Raw genomic sequence first — 21,470 nt, forward strand, 5'->3', positions numbered from 1 at the left:
CGGAAGTAATGCCCCATCCCGGCTCCTACGCCCTGGTTCTGGATGCCACCTTTGCCACAGATAGGTGAGCTGCTCGTGTTTCCCGAGTTCTGTTAGATGGTGGCAGCAGCATCAACATCCTGTATAAGGATACCGTGGAGAAGTTAGGAATCAAACAAAGGCAGCTTCAGCCCAGCCGGACCGTATTTCATGGCATAGTTCCTGGCCTTTCCTGCTCACCAATCAGCAAGATCCAGATAGACGCCCTCTTTGGAGACAAAGATCATTTCCGCCGAGAGCCAGTCTGGTTTGAGGTGGTGGACCTTGAGAGCCCATACCATGCACTACTTGGCTGGCCTGCTCTGGCCAAGTTCATGGCGGTCCCCCACTATGCTTACCTCAAGATGAAGATGTCGAGTTCCAAGGGAATTCTGACCCTAGCAGGGGACTACAAGAAGTCGTCCGCTTGTGCAGCAGATAGCAGCCAGCTGGCCGAGTCCCTTGTGATCGCGGCTGAGAAGCGGCTCCTTGATCGAGTTGTGGCGATGGCAGGCAAGCAGCCGGAAATGTCACCCAACCCCAAGGAGTCGGAAGCCGAGGGCTCGTTCAAGCCGGCCAAAGAGACAAAGAAGAAACCCTTGGACCCCGAGCACCCGGAGAGGCACGCTGTCATAGGAGCAAATCTTGACAGCAAATAGGAAGGCGAGCTCGTCGATTTCCTCTGTGAGAATCGGGACATCTTTGAATGGTCACCTAAAGACATGCCGGGTGTTCCGACGAATTTCGCCGAGCACAAGTTACATGTCCGGTCCGATGCCAAACCAGTCAGGCAGCCCTCGCGCCGCCTGTCAGAAGAGAAGAGAAGATTCGTTGGAGAAGAGATAGCCCGGCTCCTGGCAGCCGACTTTATCATGGAAGTGTTCTTTCCAGAGTGGCTGGCCAATCCAGTCCTTGTGCTAAAGAAAAACAAGCAGTGGCGCATGTGTATTGATTACACCAGCCTCAACAAAGCCTGCCGCAAAGACCCATTTGCTTTGCCGAGAATTGACCAAGTGATAGACTCCACAGCCGGATGCGAGCTGTTGAGTTTTTTGGACGCATACTCAGGGTATCACCAGATCAAGCTGAACCCGGCCGACAGGCTGAAGACTGCCTTCATCACACCATTTGGAGCCTTCTGCTACTTGACCATGACGTTCGGCTTGAGGAATGCCAGCGCCACGTTTCAACGTTGCATGCAGAAGTGCCTCCTCAAGCAACTCGGCAGGAACGCCCACGTTTATGTGGACGATGTTGTGGTGAAGACGGAGAAGCGTGGAATGCTGCTAGAAGACCTCAAGGAGACCTTTGAGAACTTGCGCCGATTTCAAATCAAGCTCAACCCGGAGAAATGCGTCTTCGGAGTGCCAGCCGGCCAGCTTCTTGGCTTCATGGTCTCAGAGCGCGGCATAGAGTGCAACCCTGTGAAGATCAAGGCCATCGAGAGGATGGAAGTGCCCACCCGACTACTCGACGTACAAAAGTTCACCGGCTGTTTGGCGTCCATCAGCCGTTTCATCAGTCGGCTGGGAGAGAAGGCTCTTCCCCTATACCAGCTCATGAAGAAGACAACTCTTTTCGAGTGGAATGACAAAGCAGATGAAGCTTTTCTCCATCTCAAGAAGATGTTGACTACTCCACCTGTCCTGGCGGCTCCGACTCCTAAGGAGCCCATGCTCCTCTACATCGCCACCACCAGCCGGGTGGTCAGCACAGTCATAGTGGTAGAGCACAAGGAGGAAGGCAAGGCACTACCAGTCCAGAGACCGGTGTACTACCTGAGTGAAGTGCTGTCAGCCTCCAAGCAAAACTACCCCCACTATCAGAAGATGTGCTACGGCGTGCACTTTGCCGCCAAGAAATTGAAGCCGCATTTTCAAGAGCACCCAATCACTGTGGTCTGCACAGCTCCACCAGCCGAGATCATTGGAAGCCGAGATGCTTCAGGCCGAGTGGCCAAATGGGCCACAGATTTGGCCCCCTACACCATCTACTACCAGCCTCGCACCGCCATCAAGTCACAAGCACTGGCCGACTTCCTCGTCGACTGGGCCGAGACCCAGTACCTGCCGCCAGCGCCGGACTCCACCCATTGGCGGGTGCACTTTGATGGTTCCAGAATGCGCACCGGTTTAGGAGCCGACATCGTCCTGACCTCTCCCAAAGGCGACAAGCTCAGATATGTGCTGCAAATTCACTTTGCCGCCTCCAACAACGTCGCTGAATACAAGGCCCTCATTCACGGGCTCCGGCTTGCCAAGGAACTCGGCATTCGCCGGATCCTATGCTATGGTGACTCTGACTTGGTGGTCCAGCAGTCGTCGGGCGACTGGGACGCCAAAGATGCAAACATGGCGAGCTACCGCTTCCTCGTACAACAACTCAGTGGATACTTTGAAGGGTGCGAGTTTCTCCATGTGCCAAGGAATGACAATGAGCAAGCAGATGCCTTGGCATGAATCGACTCCACCCGTCAAGCAATACCAACCGGCGTCGCCCTACAACGCCTCCTCAAGCCGTGTGCCAAGCCATCGCTAGAGCCGGATTCCATCTTCGTGCCGGCTCCTCCTGAAGCAGTCGGATCCGACTTGAGAGCTCCAGCAGCCGGCACGGGAACTCCGGCAGGCGGCCCGGGGGCCGCGGAAGTCGCACCCGACCCGGGGACTTCAGAGCCAAACCCGAGGACTGCAGCAGTCGGCCTGGGGACTTCATCGACCCAGCAAGTGGCAGCCGACTCCAACCCTCCGCCCCCCGGCCCAACCACTGTTGTCCAAGTTGCAGTCCTAGCAGTCGAAGAAATTGCAGCACCTTCATGGGCCCAGCCCATCCTCAACTTCCTGGTAAACAAAGAACTGCCGACTGATGAGATCTCGGCCCGGCAAGTGCAACGCCGGGCAGCAGCATACACCATAGTCAACAGAGAGCTTGTGAGGCGCAGTGTCACTGGTGTCTACCAGCGCTGCGTGGAGCCGGAGCAAGGCCAAGCAATCATCAAAGATATCCATCAAGGCGAGTGTGGTCACCACGCGGCTTCAAGAGCACTTGTCGCCAAAGCTTTCCGCCATGGTTTTTTCTAGCCGACTGCTCTAGAAGACGCCAAAGACTTGGTCCAGAAATGCAAAGGGTGCCAGAAGTTCCGCTCCAAGCCACATCAGCCGGCTTCTGCACTCAAGACTATCCCCATTGCCTGGCCCTTTGCTGTCTGGGGCCTGGACATGGTGGGACCATTCAAAATAGCACGAGGTGGCATAACTCATCTGCTTGTCGCAGTGGACAAGTTCACCAAGTGGATAGAAGCAAAACCAATCAAGAAACTGAATGGTTCGACTGCTGTGACTTTCATCTCCGACATCACCATTCGGTATGGCATACCACACAACATCATCACCGACAATGGCACGAACTTTGCCAAAGGCGCCTTGGCCCATTTCTGCGCGACGCAGGGCATCCAACTGGACTTATCATCCGTTGCCCATCCGTAGTCAAACGGCCAGGTGGAGCGAGCAAACGGTCAGTCTCCGCTTGGTCGCCTCCAGTAGTAGCCAGCTCGCTTGGGCGTGGCTCGTTGCTGGAGGCGCGGTCGAGCTGAGGCTGGCTGTCCGCTCCGACCTCTGGCGCCTCTTCTTCGCCTTCCTCCTCCTCCTCGCCTTCTTCCTCGACACTGGAGCTGATCACCTCGGTCGAGTCCTCGCCGTCCTCTAGGTTCAGCCCGAACAATTCTGGTGGCGCCTCGGCGCCGTTCTCAACCGGCCCCGGGATGAAGATGCTGGTGTCGGTGTACTCGACGATTGTCGCCGCGCGCTTGACAAGGTCATCTTCCACGACCGCCAGCTCTTCCTGAGCCTCCAGCCGAAACGTGGCCAGTTGGGCTAGACTTAGACCAGGGTACCATTCCTTGACGAATTCCAAGGCCCGGCGCGCTCCAGCCCGGGCCGAGGAGCCCTTCCAGGCCTCAAGACGGCCGGCCGCCACCTCCAGCCAGTCGGCAGTCCGACTGGGAGTGCGCGATGCCGGCATGTCTGGCCACAGGGCAGTGATCGCCTGGGCGCCGACACGCTGAAGACGGCGCAGCATCCGGTGAGCCGGCCGAAGACAGGCCTCGATCCTCAGGATCTGCTCGCTAAGGGTTCGGGGTGTCACGCCCAAGATGCGACCCTATCCTAAAGGAACACGAAGGTCCCACCAAGGATAGAAGCGCATCTTGAAGACGCTTTTGCAAGGTGGATATCATTACATCAACATTACATAATATTTGGGGATACATACAAGGCATACAAATGCCGCAAGAATACATCAATACATAAGAACAACATCCGACTACGGATGAAACATAAACAGAAACTCAACGACATCCACCCTGCTAAACCAGGCTGCCGACCTGGAACCTATCCCCTCATCGAAGAAGAAGCAGAAGAAGAACTCCAAAACAAGACATCGCTCTCGCGTCATGATCATCGCAAAACCTGTACCTGCAACTGGTGGTGTAGAAATCTGTGAGCCACAAGGACTCAGCAATCCCATTACCATGGGTATCAAGACTAGCAAAGCTTAATGGGAAAGGAAGGGGTAAAGTGGTGAGGTTGCAGCAGCGACTAAGCAAGTATGGTGGCTGACTTACGCACATAAGAGCGAGAAGAGAAGAAAAGGAACGGTCGTGAACTAGCAATGATCAAGAAGTGATCCTGAACTCCTACTTACGGCAAACATAACCCAGAAACCGTGTTCACTTCCCGGACTCCGCCGAGAAGAGACCATCACGGCTACACACGCGGTTGATGCGTTTTAATTAAGGTCAAGTGTCAAATTCTCTACAACCGGATATTAACAAATTCCCATCTGCCACATAACCGCGGGCACGGCTTTCGAAAGATAATACCCTGCAGGGGTGTCCCAAATTAGCCCATTATAAGCTCTCACGGTCAACGAAGGATATTCCTTCTCCCGGGAAGACCCGATTAGTCTCGGAATCCCGGTTACAAGACATTTCGACAATGGTAAAACAAAACCAGCAAAGCCGCCTGATGCGCCGACATCCTGATAGGAGCTGCACATATCTCGGTCTCAGGGCCACACCGGATGAGCACTACGTACAACTAAAACCAGACCTCAAGTTTCCCCGAGGTGGCGCTGCAAGTGGCTCTAGTTCGGACCAACACTTAGACAAGCATTGGCCCGGGGGGTAAAATAAGATGACCCTCGAGAGAGAGACTCCCTAGGGAAAAGAAATAGGCTGGGCAAATGGTAAAACCAAGGTTGGGCCTTGCTGGAAGAGTTTTATTCAAGGCGAACTGTCAAGGGGGTCCCATAAATCACCCAACCGTGTGAGGGACGCAAAATCAAGGAACATAACACCGGTATGACGGAAACTAGGGCGGCAAGAGTGGAACAAAACACCAGGCATAAGGCCGAGCCTTCCACCCTTTACCAAGTATATAGATGCATTAATAACATAAGAGTTATTGTGATATCCCAACATAAACGTAATCCAACATGGAGCAATCTTCATCTTCACCTGCAACTAGCAACGCTATAAGAGGGGCTGAGCAAAGCGGTAACATAGCCAAACAACGGTTTGCTAGGAAGGGTAACAAAGGTTAGAGGTTCATGGCAATTTGGGAGGCTTGAGGAGCAAGTGATAGGTAGCACAACATAGCGATAGAACGAAGCAACTAGCATAGCAATGATAGTAATGAGATCCAAGGTGACGGTAATGTTGCCTGAAATCCTGCTAGGAAGAAGAACGAGTCCATGAAGAAGATGAAGCCACGAAGACGAACCAAGCGTAGACGAATGAATCCTCACGATCGCAACGAAACGGGAACTATCGAGAAGAAGAAAACAACATGGTAAACACACAAGCATAATCTTGGCATGATGCACAAATCAAGTATGATGCATAATCTTGGCATGATGCACAAGGGACACCCCCAGTCCTGGTAGGGATACCCAGATAAGCCGGGGGAGTCTGGTAAGCCGTCAACTGAGGCACCTGCTCCGCCTCTTGCCGCGCTCTGTCTTGGTCTGCTGCGTGAAAGGCTCCGTTATGAACCGGGCCATGGCCAGGGGGCGGGTCATGGCGTCGGACGTTACTTGAGCCGGTCGCTGAGACCATGTGCCTACTGTAACTCGGGCTCCGGCCTGGACGAGGGGTCGAGTGGATCCTGTCCCGGCTGTAGGAGTACGCCTCTTGCGGCGCCAGTGCTGTCTGAAGGAGTTCCCTGACCCGGCGGGTTTCAATAGCCGTCGGAGAGTCGCCGTCAACTGGGAGAGCCGCCAGCCGTGCTGCCGCAGCGACCATGTTCTCCAGCGGGTTATTATAATGACCCGGGGGTATTGGCACGTTCTGAGGCGGGGCAGGGGGCACCTGGGGAGGCCCCATCACTTGTGGCTGAATAGGGGTCCCAGATCCGGGCACTATGACCCCTGGCGGGTTACTAGACCCTGCGCCGGGCGTGTTGAAGAGGTTGCGTGGGTCGTAAACCGGAGGGAGTCGAGATTGGGCCTTTTGATGCCTCCTTCTCATGACCTCATTGGACGCGTTCTGATCCATCGTGAGCCGGAAGGACTGCGCCTGGATCAACTGAGTTTGGGCATCGAGAGCCGCCCTTTCCACAGCCATCCTGATCCCTTCTGCTGCCAGATCCTCCTTAGCTTTTACTAGATCCAACTTTAACTGTGCCACCTCCGCGTCATGCTGAGCCTGATCCGTCGGGTCAACCGTGGCAGTTAATAGGGCCGTCATCTTGTCCGTGAGATCCATTAGCACCTGAGCCGGCGAGGGCACCAGGTTTCCCGCTCCAGCAGCAGGGTTCTGAACAGGCTGTGCACCGGCCATAAAGACTCCAACCTGACTTGGCGGCTCAAACAGGTCCGGAATACTGTCACCATCGGAACAACCCATGAGCCTGCCATCTTGAAGTTGATACAACGAGTTTGACTCATCGGTGGATGACTCGCCGTCAGAGCCGGCGGCCGCCTCATCACCAGATCCAGATTGATCAGAGGGCCCTCCTTGAATACATCCCACAAAAGCATGCTTTAAGGCAGGCCGGGCCCGGGCGGGTCGTGCACGCTGAGCCGTCTCGATGAGATCGGCACAGAGATCCGGCTCAGGGCCCGGCTCACCAATCTTGCCAATGAAAACATGAATTCCGCCGAAGGGGACCCGGTACCCGTACTCAATTGAGCCGGCGTCGGGGCCCCAGTTTGCATCGTCGATGTAGAGCTTGCCGCGATGACTCTTGGTCATCCGGCCCACAGCGTATCCCTTGAGCCCTTCGAAGCTGCCCTTCAAGAACTCAAATCCACCGTGCGCTGGCCCCACGGTGGGCGCCAACTGTCGTGGAATTGTCACGGCAGATGTCCTCGAACTAGGACTTAGTCGTGGAGCCATCGCAACTAGGAAGCTTGAAGGGGTTAAGTGGGACAAGGAACACGAGGGTTTATACTGGTTCGGCCCCTTACGGTGAAGGTAAAAGCCTACGTCCAGTTTGAGGTGGTATTGATTAGGGTTTCGATGACCAGGGAGCTAAACTGCTATGCCTGGCTCTCGATGAGATCTTGCTTATCCCTAAACCGCTGCTGGGTTGTCCCTTTATATAGGGAGGCTGACGCCCAGCAGCTCTCAGAGTCCCGACCGGCTCATAAGAGTGTCCGGCTCGGACTCTCAACTATTCTTGCCTTACACTACAAGTTCTACCATGATAATGATTGTAACTACGGGCCTTAAGCCATATCCGGGTCTTAAGCCCATCTTTGGCCCACCGTCTTCAAGCTTGGCGCCGGGCTTCTGGCAATGACCATATGAGTAACCCGGCCCCTCCTGGCGGGTGACTCTAAGGTCTATATCCTCAACATTAGGCCCCAGATTGATTTGAGCCGGCTCATGTCAATCTTCAATCCTTTCGACAGAAAATCTCCGGCTTACAATTGTGTGAAGGCCATAACCCGGCGTGACGTCATCCTCTGGACTCCGGGTAATCCGCCGTGACGTCATGTTCCATTAAGCCCGTTTTTCACTCCGCCAGATCCACAACGGATCTTATCTTTACTGTCATCCCGAAAATCGAGGCGTTTCATGGGGAGATAACCACGCCGTGGTCTCCTTGATTCTCGCGCCCACTTATGAGCTCGCCCTTATAAATAGGCCGGCCCGACGGGCCTTCAGCCACTCTTCTTCCTCCTCGCGCCACTGTTCCTCTGCTCGAGCTCGAACTCCACCGCCGCCGCCGCGCCCCCGGTCTTCGTCAACCTTGGCCGCTGCATCACCCTGACTCGGTCCAGACAAACGGCGGCGACCCCCGCACCTCTTCAGCACCGGTAAGTCCTCACTACCCCGTAGAATAGATCTGCAGTAGGGTTCATCCGTGTTCGTCCGTGTTCGTCGCCGTCGCCCACAAGCTCCGGTAGTTCTCATTGTTACTGCCCCTGGTTGATCTTAGCCTTGTATAGAACTAGTGCGGCGCCTGTTTAGTACTCATTTCAAATGCCAGTAGGTCTCTTTTCACTGCATAAAGGCCTCGTTCGAGCTCAAGAACTCCCCTTCGTCTGTTTTTAGGTCTAGAAACCTTTCTTTTGCCCGACCATTTTGATCCAAAATATTTACCGCAATGCGTGAAACCTGTTCACCACACTTAGTAAAAAACTGCACTCATGGAGTCATGGCGGGTTAAATTTCCGGTTTAAAGAAACCACGCGCCGTAGAACCTTCCGACTCAAAGGAGACCATGCACCATAGAATCTTTCCGGCTCATCTGTGATAAGGCCGTAGACAACCGAGTTACTCTCAATACCTTGGGCGGCTTAAATAACCTGGCGTGCTTAGATATATGTCATTAGTCCCCTCCGTAAGCCGCCACTTAACATTGAACTACAACTTTCCTCCGGCTTATACTTAAACCGGACATTTCCTTTCATCATAGGCTGCCGACTTTCACCATGCCTCCCAAAGCTCCTAAAGCCTCCATCACTTGCAATTGGATGAGGTCCAACGTCACCAATGAGACTTTAGCGGATTTTGTCAAGTCAGGCCACCTGCCCAAGAAGGATGTCATGTCCTACCGTGCCCCTGACCCATCAGAGGAGAGAACACAGCCAAAGGACGGAGAGGTGGTCATTTTTGCGGATCACATGAGCCGGGGCTTCGCACCGCCCGGCTCAAAGTTTTTCGGAGACGTTCTGAATTTCTTCGATCTGCGGCCTCACGACATAGGACCCAACTCAGTGTCCAATGTCTGCAACTTCCAAGTGTTCTGCGAGGTTTACCTTGGAGAAGAACCTAGTCTGCTGCTCTTCAGAGAGCTTTTTTACTTGAACCGTCAGAATGAGTGCGCCAATGGGCCAAGTCTGGAGCTAGGTGGCATCTCCATTCAGCGGCGAAGGGACTGCCTTTTCCCGTATGCAGAGCCGCCAAGCCACCCCAAAGACTGGAATCTGACGTGGTTCTACTGCCAAGACACGTCGCCGGCTGATGAAAGTCCGTTGCCCGGCTTTCGCCCCTCGCGTCTAGAGTCAACACACCCACTGTCAGACAAGCTGACTCAAGCGGAGCGCCAGCCTCTCCTCCCCACCATAAACAAGATCAAGGCTCTTCTGGGCAATGGTCTCAACGAAATCGATCTGGTCCGGGTCTGGATCTCCTGGCGGGTGATCCCATTGAGCCGCCGCCCCGGCTTAATGTGCGAGTACACGGGCCGAAAGGATGACCCCCAGAGACACAGCCGCAACGATCTTCCTGAAGATGTTGCAGAGGAGATGACCAAGGCTCTTTTGAACGAGAGCCTGGCAGATTGCGGGAGGACCGGGTTAGCCCCCTTCTGCAAGACCAACCCAGCCCCAACGGTAAGCCGCTGATCTGAACATCTTATCTTCTCCTGTCTATAACTTTCATCTAAATCGTTTTAAGAAATCATCATTGTATTTTTCAGGCTGATGACAAATTCTGGCGGGTCAAATATGACCATGAGGAGGCCAAGAAGGCCAGGAAGGCGAAGAAAGCCGCTCCCCGCAAGAAGGGAAGTAGGCCAACTGCTTCGGAGCTGATGCAACTAAGCGACAGCTCCGAGTCAGAGGTAACCCCTGAACCTGTAAGCTCTTGTTGTGTTTATTGTTTATTTCTTGTCCGCCTTACCAACACTTGTTCATCAATAGGATGACACCAGAGCAAGTAACTCGGTGGTTGAAGAGGTAATGTCACTTTCCTCCGACTCGGAGCCCTTGCCAAGGCTGAATGTCCGAAGGGTAACCCGGAAAGTAAGCTTTTCACATCCTTTAGCTTATCAAGATCCTCAATTTATTTTGAAGCAACAGACTCATGAGAGCCAGCGGCACACCCGGACCAACAAGGACGCCGACCTCTCTTCCGGCTTACCAGACGCATTGAGGAAGCGCTGGACCTAGGTGATCTCAACTTTGTACCCTTTTCATCCTTTGGCGGGTGTTATACGTCAACCACTTAATTCCTCTGACTCAAATTATCAGGAAACTTCCCCCTCTTCTGGCGACTCTATGCAGTCAAGCCTGCCGGCTTTCAAGACCGTGCCCGGGTAATGATAATCACCTCATGTTGTACTTTGTCTTTACATACACTATTGTGCTTAACCTTTCTGTCTTTTCAGTGCCCAGGCCAAGCTTACCAAGAGGGCAAAGAAGACCAAGCCGGTCGAAGAGCCGGAGTTGCCTGAGCCGGAGGTAGCAGGTCAAGAACCACCAGCTGCCTCCGCCCCCGAAGCCACCGCTCCAACCGCCAAGGCAACTGCAGAAACTTCTGCTAACCCAGAGGCCTCCAGCTCGGCTCAACCAGTAGATGACCCGGACGTGGTGATCACCCGGACGGAGTTTGTTGAGCCGGGGAGACCTACTGCACTGGCCAAGTGCTCCGCCAAAGGGGAGCTGCTAGAGTCCCGCCGGGTTAACCTGGACCTCACCGACTACGCCAATTTGACCATTGGAGAGGTCGTCTCCGGCTTCGTCAGCCAAGTGCACAAGAGCCGGGACGCAGAGATTGCCATGGTGAACCAGATCCAGTAGAAAACTGAGGTACTATTCTTCTGTCCTCTTACTTACTGCATAGTTACCTTTACCATGCTAGCCCCCAAGTCGACGACTTATGATTGAATATGTTGTAGACTTCGGTTCCGGCTTACTCAATTGAACCGGCAGTCTGTAGATAGAAACATTCAATATGCATTAGCCCCCAAGTGCCAAGTGTCTTTGCTTGGAAAACGCTTGGGACTTTAAATTTGCATAGTAACCGTTCATGCCATAACCCGGAAATTTATGCAGGCTGCCGGCAAGAAGTTTGAGGCTGACATCTCTGATCTCAAGAACCGGCTGAAGATGCAAGAAATGGAGACCTGGAAGGCAAATGCCAAATTTGTGTCCAGCATCGCCGCTCAAGAAAAGCTGAAGACCGAATTTGATGCTGAACGGAAAGCCTGGGCCGAAGAGAAGGCCGCGCTGGTGAACCGGGCCGAACAGGCGGAGAAGGCCCTGTCAGAGAAGATGGCCGAACTCTCCGGCTTAAAGCGCCAAGTGTCTCAGATGGTTGCTGCAATCTCCGGTAAGTCATCCGCCGGCTTTCATCCAGTTTAAAATTTTGATGCCTCATAACTCACCCTTGTCGGCGGCTTATCCTGTTCTGTGAAACAGGTCCCAGAAGTGCCAACCTCAACCAGAGTGTGGTAACCAAGCTAAAGGCCGTGTACACCCTGGTGGAGCAACTCTACACCGGGTCACAGTGTGCCTTGGCTGTGGTGGCCCTATCCAACGAGGTGCCGACTCACCTGGCGGAGGTTCTTCACCGGCTTGCCGTTCTGCCTCAACGTATCCAAGAGCTGCGACGGGCCTCTACAAGAGCTGGAGCGATCGCCGCGCTGAGCCGGGCCAAGGCTTTCCTGCCCGAGTTAGACCCGGCAGACATCACCCTCGGCTATCCAAGTCTGAAGGAAGACGGCACAACCTTCGACCAAAGGGACTTTGCCGCCTGCGTGAAGGTCGTGCGCCCGGTGGCCACTCTCATCGGAAACGACACAGACCTGACCAAGTACCAGCCGGGTTACAACGCGGAAAATCAGAGTATCCCGGCTCCGCGCTATGAAGCCCTCAGCTTAATCCCGCCGGCTCGTCAGCACACCTTCGCCCCGGAGATTGACCCGGCGGGGTTAATTGGCGAGGAAGCTCAGTTCGAAGCTCTGAGCGGCATCGACTGGAAGTCATCAACTTTCCAGGTCTTAGGAACAGCCGGAGGAGAAGAGAGGGATGAGCCAGAGACATCAACCCAGCAGGCATCTTAACTCGGCATGCGGCTTATAAAACAATGCTCCACTCTTTTGGACTCGATGAGTCTTGTAATAGAATAGGTTCAACACTTTAACTGTGTCGTGCCATCGCGCACGTATTGAATGCTGAATCCTTATGAAAGTTGCTTCCTTATATGTCTCCGGGTCATATTTGATCATTCATTGTCCTTAAGTTCAAGAATAGTTGCCTTTAATCATCCTGCATAAAGGACAAATCACAAGTCTCTAGGCGGCTTACCGCACTGAGAATCATAAGCTTTGGATATATAACCCGGAATATGAATCAAAAAAGACTATCCCTCAATTATGTCCTTAATACAGCCGCGATAACACACTTAGCGGTCTGCAAGCATACTTCCGTTTTAGATAACCCGGGTAATAAGGTTGGTACCTTAATTCCGATTTACCTGTCTTAATAGTTAACACTGTAAATCAACGTTAAGCCGGCAAAGTGAGACCCGGCCGTATACACTTTGAAATATTCAGAAGAAACTTGCTGTAGAGCAGAAGAACTTAGGGGCTTCCGGTTCGAATACGACCAGAGACCCGGCCCAAAGGGGTTATGCTAGGATTCGAATGCGATCATATAGGCCCCTGTGGGTGTGGCGATGCCAATCAAGAGGGTACCGACAGCTATGTTCTCTTTGGTTCGAATACGACCCATGTTTGAACAGGAAGCCCCCAAATGACTTTAAGAATTGTTTAACGACGCTGATTCGAATACGATCCACGTCGGTTCCCAAAGGGGTTAAACTAAGATTCAAATATGATCAAAGAAAACTCCCCAATGAGCTCGGCACTTTGCCAATCAAATGGGTATCGACAGCTATGTTCTCTTTGGTTCGAATACGACCTATGTTTGAACAGGAAGCCCCCAAGTGACCTTATTGCCTGCGGCTAGATTCGAAGTCGATCATAAGCCGGATCCTCCTTCAAGCTATCATGTAATCTTGCAATGAAAACAACACGTGCACATTTGGAGGAGGAAAAAGGACAGAGGTCCTGCTTTATTGCTTATCATAATATATACATGGCTTAGAGAAATATGTACATCATGAGAGCCGGTGGCTCAAGTGTAGTAAGGCCGAAGCTGAGCTATGTTCCATGGCCGACGGGTTTCTTCCTCTGACTTACATGAATCTTTGTGCTCCCGAATGTCAATGAGGTAATATGACCCGTTGTGCAAATTCTTGCTGACCACAAAGGGCCCTTCCCAAGGCGGGGATAACTTGTGTGCATCTGTTTGATCTTGGATGAGCCGGAGCACCAGATCGCCTTCCTGGAAGACCCGGGATTTAACCCGTCGACTATGATAACGGCGCAGGTCTTGTTGATAAATCGCTGAATGAGCTGCGGCCACATCACGCTGTTCGTCCAACAAGTCAAGAGCATCTTGGCGCGCCTGTTCATTGTCCGCCTCAACATAAGCCGCCACTCGAGGCGAGTCATGACGGATGTCACTAGGGAGGACTGCTTCTGCTCCATAAACCATGAAGAAAGGCGTAAAGCCTGTAGACCTGTTAGGAGTAGTGTTGATGCTCCATAGCACGGAGGGCAACTCCTCCACCCAACAACCCGGCGTCCGTTGCAAAGGGACCAAAAGCCGGGGCTTGATGCCCTTCAGAATCTCCTGATTAGCTCTCTCAGCTTGACCATTGGATTGAGGGTGAGCCACTGAGGAAACATCAAGTCGGATATGCTCTCGTTGACAAAACACTTCCATGGCGCCTTTGGATAGATTGGTGCCATTGTCAGTTATAATGCTGTGCGGAAAGCCAAAGCGAAAGATCACCTTTTTCATAAACTGAACTGCCGTGGCTGCATCACACTTGCTAACTGGCTCTGCTTCTACCCACTTGGTAAATTTGTCAACTGCCACCAAAAGGTGGGTCTTCTTATCCTTGGACCTTTTAAAAGGCCCAACCATATCAAGCACCCAGACCGCAAGGGCCAAGTAATTGGGATCATCCGCAGCTCTTGAGCCGGCACATGAGCCCGTCGTGAGAACCTTTGGCAACCATCACATTTACTGACCAAGTCCTCCGCATCAGCATGAGCCGTCAGCCAATAAAAACCATGACGAAAAGCCTTGGCCACAAGAGACTTTGAGCCGGCGTGATGGCCACAATCCCCCTCATGAATCTCACGCAAGATCTCTTGACCTTCCTCAGGGGAGACACAACGCTGGAACGCTCCCGTAACACTGCGGTGATGCAACTCACCATTGATAACAATCATTGACTTAGCCCGTCGGGTTATTTGCCTGGCCAAAGTTTCATCCTCAGGCAACTCTCCCCGGGTCATGTAAGCCAGATAAGGTGCTGTCCAGTCCGGGATGATGTGGAGAGCCGCCACCAGTCGTGCCTCCGGGTCAGGGACAGCCAAGTATTCCTCTGTAGGTAACTTAACAGAAGGGTTATACAGGACATCCAAGAAAGTATTAGGCGGCACCAGCTTTCGCTGAGAGCCCAGCCGGCTTAGGGCATCAGCCGCCTCGTTCTTCCTGGGATCGATGTGCTCTACTTGGTAGCCCTGAAAGTGCCGAGCAATGGCATCAACCTCGCGGCGATAAGCCGCCATGAGAGGGTCCTTAGAGTCCCACTTGCCGGATACTTGTTGAGCCACCAAGTCTGAATCGCCGAAGCACCTTACCCGGCTCAAGCTCATCTCTTTAGCCGTCCGAAGACCATGGAGCAAGGCCTCGTACTCAGCCGCGTTGTTAGTGCAAGGAAACAACAACTGTAGCACATAATGGAACTTGTCACCTTTAGGGGAAGCCAACACGACTCCAGCCCCCGAGCCCTCCAACTGCCTGGACCCATCAAAGTGAATAGTCCAATATGTGTTATCCGGCTTCTGCTTGGGCACTTGTGACTCTGTCCAGTCATTGATGAAATCCACCAAGGCCTGAGATTTAACAGCAGTGCGTGGCACGTATTTCAGACCATGGGGTCCGAGCTCTATGGCCCACTTAGCCACTCTCCCTGTGGCCTCTCTGTTTTGAATGATATCACCAAGAGGGGCAGAACTGACCACAGTGATGGGATGACCCTGAAAATAATGCTTAAGTTTCCGGCTCGCCATGAACACACCATAAACAAGCTTTTGCCAATGCGGATACCGCTGCTTGGACTCAATAAGCACTTCGCTGACATAATAAACCGGCCGCTGAACCGGATGCTCCTTACCCTCCTCCTTGCGCTCCACCACCATAGCCACACTGACAGCTCGTGTGTTCGCCGCCACATACAGTAATAAGGGCTCCTTATCAACTGGAGCGGCAAGGACGGGGGGCTCTGCCAGCTGTTTCTTCAAATCCTCAAAAGCAGTATTAGTTGCATCATTCCAAACAAAGTTATCAGTTTTCTTCATCAACTGATATAATGGCATGGCCTTCTCACCCAAACGGCTTATAAACCGGCTTAAAGCAGCGACGCGACCCGCCAAGCGCTGAACATCATTTATACACGCCGGCTTAGCCAGGGAGGTGATGGCCTTGATCTTCTCCGGGTTAGCTTCAATGCCTCTGTCAGAAACCAAGAAACCCAAGAGTTTGCCTGCAGGAACACCAAAAACACACTTGGCCGGGTTAAGCATCATCTTGTAAACCCGGAGATTATCAAAGGTTTCTCTCAAATCATCTATCAGGGTTTCCTCTTTTATAGATTTAACCACAATATCGTCCACATAAGCATGAACATTGCGCCCAATCTGTTTATGAAGACAGTTCTGCACGCAATGCTGATAAGTCGCTTGTGCACACTTGAGTCCAATGGGCATGGACACATAGCAGAAGGCTCCAAAGGGAGTGATGAACGCCGTCTTCTCCTGGTCCTTAACTGCCATTTTAATCTGATGATATCCGGAATAAGCATCCAAGAAGCTTAAGCGCGCACAACCTGCCGTAGCATCAATAATTTGATCAATACGGGGGAGGGCAAAAGGATCAGCCGGACACGCCTTGTTTAAGTCCGTGTAGTCCACACACATCCGCCAGGTGCCGTTCTTCTTGAGCACGAGCACCGGGTTAGCTAACCACTCTGGGTGAAAGACTTCAACAATAAACCCGGCCGCCAAGAGCCGGGCCACCTCTTCACCAATAGCTTTCCTCCTCTCCTCATTGAACCGCCGAAGGAACTGCCTGACCGGCTTAAATTTTGGATCAACATTGAGAGTGTTCTCAGCGAGTTCTCTAGGTACACCTGGCATGTCAGAAGGCTTCCATGCGAAGATGTCTCTATTCTCACGGATGAACTCGATGAGCGCGCTTTCCTATTTCGGATCCAGATTGGCACTGATGCTAAATTGTTGAGATGAATCTCCTGGAACGAAATCAATAAGTTTAGTCTCATCGGCCGACTTAAATTTCATTGCCGGCTCATGCTCCGTAGTCGGCTTTTTCAGAGAGGTCATATCAGTTGGGTCAACATTGTCTTTGTAAAATTTCAATTCCTCTGTTGCGCAAACAGATTCTGCATAAGCTGCATCGCCTTCCTCACACTCCAGAGCCACCTTCCGGCTTCCATGAACCGTAATGGTCCCATTATGACCCGGCATCTTGAGCTGTAAATACACGTAACACGGCCGTGCCATGAACTTGGCGTAAGCCGCCCGCCCAAATATAGCATGGTACGGACTTCTTATCTTGACCACCTCGAAGGTCAATTTTTCCACCCTGTAGTTGTTCTCATCTCCAAAGGCCAATTCCAACTCGATCTTGCCGACTGGGTAAGCCGACTTACCAGGCACCACACCGTGGAAAATAGTGTTTGATTGGCTGAGATTCTTATCAATCAACCCCATACGACGAAACGTCTCATAATAGAGGATGTTGATGCTGCTGCCTCCATCCATGAGTACCTTAGTGAACTTATATCCTCCCACCTGAGGAGCCACCACTAGGGCCAAGTGACCTGGATTATCCACCCGGGGAGGGTGATCCTCCCTACTCCACACTATAGGCTGCTCAGACCACCGTAAGTAGTGTGGAACCGCCGGCTCAACAGCGTTCACAGCCCTCTTATGAAGCTTCTGATCTCGCTTACACAGATTGGTGGTAAACACATGATACTGCCCACTGCTAAGCTGCTTTGGATTGGTCTGATAACCTCCCTGCTGCTGTTGATGACCCTGGACAGACTGCTGATTAAAGCCCTCTTGACCGCTCTGAGTGTTAGAATTTGAGCCGCCGCCCGGGCCATGAAAGCCGCCGGCGCCTGAGCCGCCGCCCGGGCCATTGTAATTCTTAAAGGCCTTCATGATTGCACAATCCTTCCATAGATGAGTTGCTGGCTTCTCTCTAGAGCCATGCCTTGGACAAGGCTCATTAAACAGTTGCTCCAGCGTCGGGCCTGACCCGCCGCCTCGGGGAGGGGGCCTCCCCTTGCGTCGCTGGTTATTACCTTGTGAGCTGGCGTTGGCTACAAACTCTATGCTGCCATCGGCCTTGCGCTTGCCTCCTCCTTGGTTTTCCGGGTTATGCTGAGGACCCTTGCCATTGCCGTTCTTCTTTCCCTTCCCTGTCCTTTCATCATCTGAAGCGGGGTCCTTGGTACCATCAGAATCGGCGTACTTGACAAGAGCCGCCATCAGTGTACCCATATCATTGCAGTCGCGCTTAAGCCGCCCGAGTTTCATCTTCAGGGGCACAAAACGACAATTCTGCTCCAACATTAAGACTGCAGAGCCGGCGTCCATCTTATCCGAGGAATGTATTATCTCCTTAACCCGGCGAACCCAATGTGTCGTAGATTCACCCTCCTGCTGCTTGCAGTTAGTCAAATCCACAATTGACATAGACTGCCTACAGGTATCCTTGAAGTTTTGGATGAACCGGGCCTTCAGCTCAGCCCAAGACCCAATGGAATTCGGTGGTAGCCCTTTCAACCAAGTGCGGGCAGTCCCATCTAACATCATGGTGAAGTACTTGGCCATTGCCGCCTCACTGACCTCCAGCAGTTCCATAGCCATCTCATAACTCTCGATCCAGGCTGCGGGCTGTAAGTCTGCTGTGTAATTAGGCACCTTCCTAGGGCCTTTGAAGTCCTTGGGTAGACGTTCATTGCGGATAGCTGGCACTAAACAAGGGACACCCCCAGTCCTGGTAGGGATACCCACGTCGATGGAAGCCGTCGGATAAGCCGGGGGAGTCTGGTAAGCCGTCAACTGAGGCACCTGCTCCGCCTCTTGCCGCGCTCTGTCTTGGTCTGCTGCGTGAAAGGCTCCGTTATGAACTGGGCCATGGCCAGGGGGCGGGTCATGGCGTCGGACGTTACTTGAGCCGGTCGCTGAGACCATGTGCCTGCTGTAACTCGGGCTCCGGCCTGGACGAGGGGTCGAGTGGATCCTGTCCCGGCTGTAGGAGTACGCCTCTTGCTGCGCCAGTGCTGTCTGAAGGAGTTCCCTGACCCGGCGGGTTTCAATAGCCGTCGGAGAGTCGCCGTCAACTGGGAGAGCCGCCAGCCGTGCTGCCGCAGCGACCATGTTCTCTAGCGGGTTATTATAATGACCCGGGGGTATTGGCACGTACTGAGGCGGGGCAGGGGCACCTGGGGAGGCCCCATCATTTGTGGCTGAATAGGGGTCCCAGATCCGGGCACTATGACCCCTGGCGGGTTACTAGACCCTGCGCCGGGCGTGTTGAAGAGGTTGCGTGGGTCGTAAACCGGAGGGAGTCGAGATTGGGCCTTTTGATGCCTCCTTCTCATGACCTCATTGGACGCGTTCTGATCCATCGTGAGCCGGAAGGACTGCGCCTGGATCAACTGAGTTTGGGCATCGAGAGCCGCCCTTTCCGCAGCCATCCTGATCCCTTCTGCTGCCAGATCCTCCTTAGCTTTCACTAGATCCAACTTTAACTGTGCCACCTCCGCGTCATGCTGAGCCTGATCCGCCGGGTCAACCATGGCGGTTAATAGGGCCGTCATCTTGTCCGTGAGATCCATTAGCACCTGAGCCGGCGAGGGCACCAGGTTTCCCGCTCCAGCAGCAGGGTTCTGAACAGGCTGTGCACCAGCCATAAAGACTCCAACCTGACTTGGCGGCTCAAACAGGTCCGGAATACTGTCACCATCGGAACAACCCATGAGCCTGCCATCTTGAAGTTGATACAACGAGTTTGACTCATCGGTGGACGACTCGCCGTTAGAGCCGGCGGCCGCCTCATCACCAGATCCAGATCGATCAGAGGGCCCTCCATGAATACATCCCACAAAAGCATGCTTTAAGGCAGGCCGGGCCCGGGCGGGTCGTGCACGCTGAGCCGTCTCGATGAGATCGGCGCAGAGATCCGGCTCAGGGCCCGGCTCACCAATCTAGCCAATGAAAACATGAATTCCGCCGAAGGGGACCCGGTACCCGTACTCAATTGAGCCGGCGTCGGGGCCCCAGTTTGCATCGTCGATGTAGAGCTTGCCGCGACGACTCTTGGTCATCCGGCCCACAGCGTATCCCTTGAGCACTTCGAAGCTGCCCTTCAAGAACTCAAATCCACGGTGCGCTGGCCCCACGGTGGGCGCCAACTGTCGTGGAATTGTCACGGCAGATGTCCTCGAACTAGGACTTAGTCGTGGAGCCATCGCAACTAGGAAGCTTGAAGGGGTTAAGTGGGACAAGGAACACGAGGGTTTATACTGGTTCGGCCCCTTACGGTGAAGGTAAAAGCCTGCGTCCAGTTTGAGGTGGTATTGATTAGGGTTTCGATGACCAGGGAGCTAAACTGCTATGCCTGGCTCTCGATGAGATCTTGCTTATCCCTAAACCGCTGCCGGATTGTCCCTTTATATAGGGAAGCTGACGCCCAGCAGCTCTCAGAGTCCCGGCCGGCTCATAAGAGTGTCCGGCTCGGACTCTCAACTATTCTTGCCTTACACTACAAGTTCTACCATGATAATGATTGTAACTACGGGCCTTAAGCCATATCCGGGTCTTAAGCCCATCTTTGGCCCACCGTCTTCAAGCTTGGCGCCGGGCTTCTGGCAATGACCATATGAGTAACCCGGCCCCTCCTGGCGGGTGACTCTAAGGTCTATATCCTCAACACTATATGAAGCTACTCATGACAAAAGATGATGCATACAAGACCAACACATCAAAGCAAGTTTAAATGAGGCCGGAAACAACATATAACAAATCCGGTAAGTCCTCATATGCAAATTTCGAAATTGGTCCAGAACTGAACAAGCATTAAGTTGAAGTTGTTAAACAGCAAGTTAAAGAGCACCATGATGATCTACATGAAAATCTAGTCAAGTTACATATAAAGGTCATTAGATTCGGAGCTACGGCCTAGAAGATATGAGCAAAACAAGGTAAACATGGCATTGATGCAAAACGCATACAAACATCAAGCAAACACCTCAAAACAAGGATGCAACATGATGATATGAGACTACATGAAAAACTAAGCAAGTTTCATATAGAGCGTGCTCAAAACGGAGCAACGGTGCAACACATACACTCCAAACAAGATAAAACAACAATCTGACGAAAACAGCAACTAGGCAACTTGCAAGCATCAAAACAATATGCTACAGCAACTCAACATGAAGACAAAAGGCAGAGACATGATGTACAAGTAAAGCACAACAAAACATGAACACTGAGCTATCTCCAGAAATCACTAGAAAATGCTCAAAAGGACATGGCAAGATTGCAAAATAATAACAGATTCACAGACTTGGCAGAAATTACTGGACATGACAGAAATAACATCAGGTGGCAATGTTCAGAGCTAACAAGCAACACACGACAGGAACATATCATGGAAAACAAAGGCACGGCATGAATCTACTCAAAGCATATAACAAAAGTCCCTTAATGACCATAAGCCAAAAAGGACCAGAAGATATGATGGCAAGCATGTAAACATAGCAAGTTTCGTTATCAGGTTTCAGACTTGGCAGAAAACAGAGCATGGCAGAAACAGTAATATGAAGGCATCTTTGTGAGCTTGATGCACTCACCACAAAGCAATGCATGACAAAACAAGCATACCTACAGTAAGATGGCAAGTTTATGAAGCTATCCATGGCAAGAGCAAGTACATAGCATGTATGGAACAACTACAACAAGCTTGGCAAAATTGAATAACACGTAAACAATCTGCCAGAAATATTTTATAGCAAAAGTAGAGCAAGATTGAGTCATGCTATG

This window comes from Aegilops tauschii, chromosome 3 (assembly GCF_002575655.3).
Source record: "Aegilops tauschii subsp. strangulata cultivar AL8/78 chromosome 3, Aet v6.0, whole genome shotgun sequence".
Classification (NCBI taxonomy): domain Eukaryota; kingdom Viridiplantae; phylum Streptophyta; class Magnoliopsida; order Poales; family Poaceae; genus Aegilops; species Aegilops tauschii.